Here is a 9,320-nt window from a genome sequence, read left to right as displayed (position 1 = left end):
GCATTGAAGAGTTGGTATCAGCATATTGTCCTTTCCCGTGTTTGTGTAAGCTAGTAGCATTTTGTGTAGGCTAGCATCTGGGCCGTGTGGAAATCAATGGAGAAATTTTTCGGAGTGGCATTGGAGCGTGCCACGGGGAGGGGAAGCTAGGTGGCGTTGTGGCCATGGGGTCGACGTGTTTGTGTGGGAAAGCTTCAGGTGATATCAGTCCTTCAATGATACCATGATACCAACTTGTAAGATTCAAATTTGGACGTGTCAAAAAATTCTGAAAAAATATCATAGATGTTCGCAACACATGGGTTAACAACCGCTAAAAAATCAGATCAAAATTCGACATACACAAAGTGAAACAAAAACGGCAAATCCATCATGAATATTGTCAAAACAAGACAAAAACAAAAATGACACTATTCACATCTGAATTTGTCTTTTTTTGTTTCTATTTTGAATTTGGAACTGAATATTTTAGGGGTTGTCGACATATGTGTTGTGAACATGCATGATTTTTTTCAGAATTTTTTGACATATTTAAATTTGAATTTTGCAAGTTGGTAGCATTTAAGAGTTGGTATCAACATATTGTCCTTTCCCGTGTTTGTGTAAGCTAGTAGCATTTTGTGTAGGCTAAGTTTGGGATATGGACGGTAGATTTTATGTGGGACAAAAAGCAACTTAAATATATAAAAAATGGACCGGACTAGGTTCGGGATATTGAACCCGACGTGAATCGAACACGCAACCTTCTGATCTGGAGTCAGACGCGCTACCATTGCGCCACGGATCCGGTATGCCTGTGAACACAGATTATCTTATATCAGTAGACGTCAGTCAGGTACTTTTCTGTCAGATTCGTGTATGTATTATAATATGACAAACAAATTTGGCGTACGGAGATCTCGCTGCGCGCACGCATGGAAGATGGAACCCTCCAATGCAGAGCTATATTGGCAGATACCACACACGTCTCAAAATTGCACCTAAGAAGATGCCTGGCTTGCGATGATGGTGCAAAAGCGCTGAAACATGTGCTATTCGGAGTTTCGAATGCAAAAAAGCAGCTGCTGTGTTCGAACTTTTAGGCATGGGGAAGGTGGTCGGTCTGGCATGCTCCATGCATCTCCAAGGGGAGTTAATTCCGGCGCACCTTCTTGAGGATACGAATGGAAGAGCTGCCGTCCTCGGCCAGGGAAGGTCTCATCTTATTATTGCGGTGGGCAGTTCCTATACTTGGTGGGAGCGAAGAAAATTAGTCCACAATGAACACACGCAAGATTCTCTCTCAGCAAGTGGCTAGATCAATTGAAGTTCGTCGCCATCACTCCCCTCGGTACCACTTAGGAAATCCGCTTCAATGTCAAGTATGAAAAATTACCTAACTTTTGTCTATGCTGTGGTATGGTGGGACACATGACGGCAAAGTTCTGCGGCATTCCGGTTGAGCAGCGCAAGGCAGAGTACTCCATCGACCTCAAGGCTCCAGGTTGGGGTGGGTCGGTCCGGCGGCACCTCGACTTTTGGGGCATGCAGAGCACCCGTGAAGATGATGGGTTAATGGACAATGTCAAATTGCCGGACAAGGTAATAACTGTGGTTGCTACTGCTGTCCAGAATCTGTCTGTGGCGGCATCCCCGCTGATCCAAGCGACGGATCAGCTCGGGGAGAAGGCGGCGTCCTCGATGGCGACGGATCCTGGGCTGCAGCTGCTGGGTTTCTCCCAGGAGGGGAGGCCAGTACTGGTCGGCTCGGGGTCCAGGGGGCCCGAAACCACGTCCAAGGTGAACTACGCTGCGGCTGGGGCGGAACAAGCGGCGGATCAGGTGGCCCATCCTGTCCTCGGCGTGGCACTCAACACCAACTCTAGTGCCGCGTTGGGACAAGCTCCTGGCGATGGTACGATCAGCCCTGGGGAGCACCTCTACTTCGCCTTGGGTGCTCCTAGGGCGAGCGAGGAGGAGCGGGAGAAGGCCCGGCTGATGATGACATGTATCTAGGGTAGGGCAATACACCTGATCTAAGTACCCTACCTAAGGACACTGCCGTATGGTCAAAGACATCCGAAGGACAGTAGATTCCGCCGACTGGAATCTCTACAGGACTCGACCCACTCGACTGAGTGTTCACTCGGATACCCCAATTCCATTCGACCATACCAGAATCCACTCGGAGAACAGAAGGTCTAAGGTCACTCTGAATGACAACGATCGGACGTTCACTCCGTAGTCTTAATGGTCATTTATATAACTTTAATGCTGGCGTTACCAGTGACGTTCTTATCTTTATGTACATTGAACCCTGTGTAACTGAGGGCCGGAGGGGTCTGGCGAACTCTATATAAGCCACCCTCCTCCTCAGGCACAAGGGTTCGCACCCCTTGTAACTACACAGACATAATCCAATCGACCGAGCTCCCGAGCACCGAGACGTAGGGCTGTTACTTCCACTGTGAAGGGCCTGAGCTCGTAAATCATGTGTGTACAACCTCACCATAGCTAGGATCTTGCCTTCTCATACCTACCCCACATTCTACTGTCAGTCTTAGAACCACGACGGTTGGCGCCGTGGGGCAGGTGTCTTAGCGACTTTTTGGTGAGGTTGCAGTTTTTCCGATTCCCATCATCATGGTTTTGGGCGGTGGATTGGCCGAGGGCCGCGAGATCCGTCTCGGCGCGCTCGTCTTCGTCGCCGACGACTCCGCCTGGCTGCAGGAAGCCCCCCTCGACGTCGAGACACTCCCCGTCCGCGGGGCGACGCACTTTCGCGCGTGCGCTCGAGGCGTCCTTCTGCGGCAGCCGTCGACCCAGTATCGGTCGGCTGCCGCAGTTTCTTCGCTCCCCGCTGTTCACCGCCGTAAGAGATCTGGTCGCTCGCGGCTTCAGCGATGGGTAAAACACGCGGTGGCACGCCAGTCGGCCACCCCCCAAGTCGCGGCAATCGAGCCCGATGAATCACTCCACGGCCTGTTCGATCTGTCGGTTGGCTCCATCGAGACCTTATCCGAGTGCGACAGCAGCGATCCCGCGGCAGAAGTCTTGATGGTCGACACGCTGCGCAGCCCGCCTGGTTTCCGTCGCAACGGCGACGGTGATGGCGGCGGCGACCCATCGCGCGTTCACGAAGAGTACCACCCCGAAACCCTTTCTTCACAGCAGAGGGAGGAGCTTCACCACCAGAACATGGAGGCGCTCAACAGGCCCATCGTTGGAGAGTCCTCTGAGGCCCGGGCCTTTGAGGAGGCGCGCCTGGCCAATCTGGCTGAGCGCACTCGACTGGAGAACCTTCAGCATGCACTCGACGAGCGTGCTCGACAGCGGATTCCTGAGTCCAGTCGACGACAGCGACAACTTTTCCTGCCTCAACCTCAGGTATACCGCACTCCGATTCAGAATCTCACAGCTGCGGCCCGTATAGCGGAGTCTATCCAACCTTCCTAGTCTAAGGCTGGTAGGGGTTTGATGCAGATCCGGGCCTTACTCCGGGCAGCAGGAGAGCAGAACACAGCGGTGTCTCAGTCGCGGAATAGGATTTATAGCAGATCTGTGATGGTAGACACAATTCAGTCGGCCCACAGCCCAAGACCGCCCCCGAGGCGTGAGGGGCGTGGGCATCGGCAGGATCAGTACGTGGGTCGGAACCACGAGCAGTATGATCACCGACTTGGCCGTGATGACCGTCGTCGGGTGCCCACCCCTCCTCCGAGGAGTGGATCATATGTGCCTCGGCAATATGATGACAGGCGCCCGCACAGTGGAGAACGAAGGGTACCAGTCGACCCAAGGGAGCCAGGCTTTGATGCGAGATCGATCCTTGTCCAAGGTCTGTTCGATAGGAACAGAGCACACAGAGAGGGACTTGACAGGGATCGCCCGACTGGCAGCAGAGTCCATGTCTCAAGTCCAGAGTGTTTCAGCAAAGCCATCAGGGCTGCAGAGATTCCTCCCAACTTCAGGTTGGTGACTGGAGTCAGCAAGTTCACTGGTGAGTCCAAGCCCGGCACTTGGCTTGAGGATTACCGAGTGGCTGTGCAGATTGGTGGTGGCAATGATGAGGTGGCCATGAAGCATCTTCCTCTGATGCTGGAAGGTTCGGCCAGAGCGTGGCTGAATCAGTTGACCCCAAGCAGTATATTCAGTTGGGAGGAGCTTGCCTGAGTGTTTGTCAGAACTTTTGAGGGTACTTGCAAACGGCCAGCAGGATTGACAGAATTGCAACATTGCATGCAAAAGCCGAATGAGACTCTAAGGGATTACATTCAGAGGTGGACCACTTTGCATCACACAGTGGAAAATGTATCTCAGCATCAAGCAGTTTGTGCCTTCAAGGAAGGCGTTCGGTATCGAGAGCTTAACCTGAAATTCGGTCGGACGGGAGATATGTCTCTGACTCGGATGATGGAAATAGCCACTCGGTATGCTAATGGAGAAGAAGAAGATTGACTCCACAGTGGAAAGAGTAAACCAGTCGGTCAGGACACCGGTGGAGGCAATTTCAATCGGAAACAGAAACGTAAAGTTGAGCCTGCAGGACCTGGTGAAACTGCGGCAGTGATACAAGGAAAGTTTAAAGGGAAACCTAAGGGGCCCTAGACCCCCAAGAAAGTGAAAGATCAAGCAGGGAATGATGTGTTAGATTTTCCATGTCACATTCACACTAAGAAAGACGAAGAGGGAAACCTGATTTATCCCAAGCACACCACACGACAGTCTCGAGTCCTTATCCAGCAATTCCCAGAGAAACAACCCAGTGTGAAGGAAAAGGAGTCTGATAAGGACGAGGACAAAGAAGAAGATGACGGTTTCCCCAATGTCAATTCCACCCTAGTGATTTTTGCTGATATCGAGAGCAAAAGTTGACTGAAAGTGATAAACAGAGAAGTAAACATGGTTGCAAACTGGTCGCAAACTGAGAAGTAAACATGGAGTGGCAACGACGACGTATTTGAAGTGGTCGCAAACTGCGATCAAATTCGACCAGTCTGATCACCCAGCACGCGTTGCCACTCCAGGGCGGCAAGCGCTGGTAGTCAACCTAGTGGTTGGAGGCACTCGACTGACCAAAGTGTTGATGGATGGCGACAGTGGTCTAAATATTCTTTACGCTGAAACTCTGAAGGGGATGGGCATTCCGATGTCCAAACTTAGTGAGAGCAACATGAGCTTTCACGGCGTTATCCCTGGAAAGAAGGATGAATCACTCGGTCAGATAGCTCTTGACGTGGTTTTCGGTGATTCAAAGAATTACCGTAAGGAAAAGTTGACATTTGAGGTGGTAGATTTCCAAAGTGCTTATCATGCTATTCTGGGCAGGCCTGCATATGCTCGTTTTATGGCTCGACCGTGTTACGTCTATCTTAAGTTGAAGATGCCTGGTCCCAGAGGCATGAATCACAGTTACTGGTAATCGGCAGAAAGCAGAGGAGTGCCTTCAGAAGGGCTCGAAAATTTCTGATGAGCAGATGGCAACAGTTGAAATGCAGGAATACCAGAAGAATGCTGATCCGAGTGATTTGCTGCGGGCTAAGAAGCCTGCCTCAGAGTCTGCATTTCAGTCGTCCGGTGAAACCAAGTCGGTTCATATTCACCCGACCGATCCCAATGCTGCTCCGACTCATATTTCAACGACGCTCGACAGCAAATAGGAAGAAGCGCTCATCCAATTCCTCCGTGAGAACTAGGACATCTTCGCATGGAAACCTTCTGACATGCCAGGTGTGCCCAGGGAGCTGGCTGAGCACCGTTTGCGAGTAGACCCAAAGGTAAAAATGGTCAAGGAGCATCTCCGGCGGTCCACCGTCCAGAAGAGAAAGGCAATTGGCGAGGAAGTAGCTCGGCTTCTGGCAGCTGAGTTCATCCGAGTGATTTACCACTCCGAGTGGCTCGCCACTGTCATCATGGTTCCTAAGAAGGATGGTTCACTCCGTATGTGTATCGACTTCAAGCATATCAATCAGGCCTGCCCGAAGGATCACTTCCCTCTTCCTCGCATTGATCAGATAGTCGACTCGACTGCGGGATGTGAGCGGTTGTCTTTCCTGGATGCATATTCCGGGTACCACTAGATCCGACTGTATGGACCCGATGAAATAAAAACAGCTTTCATCACCCCGTTCGGGTGCTTTTGCTATGTCACCATGCCCTTTGATCTCAAGAATGCAGGTGCCACATTCATGCGCATGATACAGAAGTGCCTGCTCACTTAAATCAATCGGAATGTGGAAGCATACATGGATGATATCGTGGTTAAGTCACGCAAAGGTTCCGACCTGCTGGCCGACCTCACTGAAACCTTTGCCAATCAGAGGAGATATGATATCAAGCTTAACCCGTCAAAGTGTACGTTTGGAGTTCCAGGTGGAAAGTTGCTCGGTTTCCTCGTTTGCGAACGTGGAATCGACGCAAACCCCGAGAAGGTTGGTGCAATCCTCCGAATGAAGCGCCCCGTGCATGTACACGACGTTCAGAAGCTTACTGGTTGTTTGGCTGCTTTGATTCGATTCATCTCTCATCTCAGTGAAAAGGCGTTGCCTCTTTACCAACTGATGAAGAAATCTGACAGGTTCGAGTGGACTCCTGAAGCTGACGCAGCGTTTGCAGAGCTCAAAACCCTGCTTTCCACCCAGTCGGTGATCGCCGCTCCAATCAGCAAAGAGCCTTTACTGCTTTATATTGTAGCCACTGGACAAGTTGTCAGTACGGTACTCACGATCGAGCGGGAAGAAGAAGGCAAGGCATACAAGGTTCAACACCCAGTATACTATATTTCTGAAGTCTTAACCCCATCCAAGCAGAGATATCCACATTATCAAAAACTTGTCTATGGGATTTACTTGACCACAAAGAAGGTTGCACATTACTTCTCAGATCATTCAATTACAGTCGTCAGCGACGCTCCATTGTCAAAAATATTGAAAAACAGAGATGCAACTGGTCGAGTGGCTAAATGGGTGATTGAACTCCTCCCGCTGGATATCAAGTTTGAGGCAAAGAAAGCAATCAAATCACAGGCAATAGCAGATTTTCTCGTCGAGTGGATTGAACAACAACTGTCGACTCAGATTCAGTCGGAACATTGGACTATGTTCTTCGACGGGTCCAAGATGTTGAATGGTTCAGGTGCTGGGGTAGTCCTAGTATCTCCCCGAGGCGACAAGCTCAGTTATGTTCTCCAGATTCACTTTGACTCTTCCAACAATCTAGCTGAATATGAGGCACTTCTGTATGGGTTGCGTATGGCCATTTCACTCGGCGTCCGGCGCCTAGTGGTTTACGGCGACTCAGATTTGGTAGTCAATCAAGTGATGAAGGAATGGGATGTTAGGAGTCCAGCTATGACTGGTTATTGCAATGCAGTGAGGAAATTAGAAAAGAAGTTTGAGGGGTTAGAGCTTCATCATATACCCCGACTGAAAAATCAAGCAGCCGATGACTTGGCAAAGATAGGTTCCAAGAGGGAGCCCATTCCCAGCAATGTGTTTTTGGAGCATATTCACTCGCCTTCAGTTCAATAAGATCCTTTCACCGAAGAACCCCCACAGCCTAAGAGCTCCACTGATCCGACTGAAGTTGAAATCCCAGCCGTGGTCGACTTGGTCATGGAGGTTTTGGTCGTCATTCCTGATTGGACAGTGCCATACATTGCATATATTCTTAGGAAAGAACTCCCGGAGGATGAAGAAGAGGCTCGTCAGATCGTCCGTTGATCCAAAGCCTTTACTGTGATGGGTGGACAGCTTTACAGAGAGAGTGTCACTGGAGTCAGTCAGAAATGCATCACGCCAGAAGAAGGCCGAATGATCCTCAATGATATCCACTCGGGGACCTGTGGTCACCATGCGTCCTCTCGGACCATCGTGGCCAAAGCATACCGAGCCGGGATTTACTGGCCACATGCTAACGAGATGGCGAAAGAGATAGTCGACAAGTGTGAGGGATGCCAGTTCTACTCCAACATATCTCACAAACCTGCTTCAGCTTTGAAAACCATTCCACTCGTCTGGCCATTTGCAGTTTGGGGATTAGATATGATCGGACCGTTGAGGACTGGCAGGAGTGGCTTCACCCATGTGCTCGTAGCAGTCGACAAGTTCACTAAATGGATTGAAGCTAAACCTATCAAAAACCTCGAAGCAAGTACTGCTGTCAGTTTCATCAGAGAGTTAACATTCAGATATGGAGTTCCGCACAGCATGATCACAGATGATGGGTCAAACTTTGATTCATATGAGTTCAGAGCTTTCTGCGCTTCCCAAGGCACTTGGGTCGATTATGCTTCAGTCGCCCACCCACAGTCAAATGGGCAAGCGGAAAGAGCAAATGATTTGATCCTCAAAGGGCTGAAGCCCCGATTGATGCGTGATCTCAAGCATGTAGTAGGCGCTTGGGTTGATGAGCTACCATCAGTACTTTGGGGATTGAGAACAACTCCAAATCGGTCGACTGGCCGCACTCTGTTCTTCCTAGTCTACGGGGCTGAGGCTGTGCTTCCGAGTGACTTGCTTCACAATGCGCCCCGATTGGAACTTTTCTCAGAAGCCGAAGCAGAACAAGCTCGACAAGATGCTGTTGACCTTCTGGAAGAGGAAACAGAGATGGCCCTAATCCGGTTGACCATTTATCAGCAAGACCTTCATCGATTCCATGCTAGAAACGTGAGAGGTCGAGCATTTCAAGAGGGAGACCTAGTTCTCCGAGTGGATCAGCAACGACCACACAAGCTTGCTCCTGCATGGGAAGGTCCCTTCATCATCACCAAGGTGCTCCACAATGGAGTGTATCACCTCTATAATGTGGAGCACAATAAAGACGAGCCACGCGCTTGGAATGCAGAGTTACTCCGTCGTTTTTATTCTTAAGCATTCAGACTATTGAGTTGTAATAAGAAATACCTTTTTAGTTTGTTTATCAAAGACATAGTTTTACAGTCTTCTAAATGATTGTTGTCGATTACGCATGTGTTTGAAATCCCCCAGTGGGTGGCTTAGCTGCGAATCTGTTTCGCCTAAGTTTGAAAAATCCTATCGAGTGAAGAGCAAGTCTCTCACTCGGTGGCTTAGCTGCGGATCCGTTTCGCCTAAGTTTGAAAATCCTACCGAGTGAAGAGCAAGTCTCTCACTTGGGGGCTTAGCCGCGAATCCGTTCCGCCTAAGTTTGAAAAATCCTACCGAGTGAAGAGCAACCCTCTCACTCGGGGGCTTAGCTGCAGTCCGGTACTCGCCTAAGTTTGAAAAATCCCACCGAGTGAAGAGCAAGCCTCTCACTCGGGGGCTTAGCTGCAGTCCAGTACTCGCCTAAGTTTGAAAAATCCTACCGAGTGAAGAGAA

The 9,320-nt window shown here is 50.1% G+C and overlaps 1 non-coding gene across 1 annotated transcript; it reads right to left on the bottom strand.

Annotated features, from left to right (window-relative positions):
• Positions 1-715: 715 nt before the first annotated feature.
• On the bottom strand, positions 716-787 carry TRNAW-CCA (transfer RNA tryptophan (anticodon CCA)). Its single transcript has one exon. It is a non-coding gene; the product is annotated as a tRNA-Trp (tRNA).
• Between the last annotated feature and the right edge of the window lie 8,533 nt (positions 788-9,320).

Source organism: Triticum aestivum, chromosome 7D, assembly GCF_018294505.1.
Source record: "Triticum aestivum cultivar Chinese Spring chromosome 7D, IWGSC CS RefSeq v2.1, whole genome shotgun sequence".
Lineage (NCBI taxonomy): Eukaryota > Viridiplantae > Streptophyta > Magnoliopsida > Poales > Poaceae > Triticum > Triticum aestivum.
The sequence above is the reverse complement of the archived record's forward strand: the minus strand, read 5'-3'. Positions and strand labels throughout refer to the sequence as shown.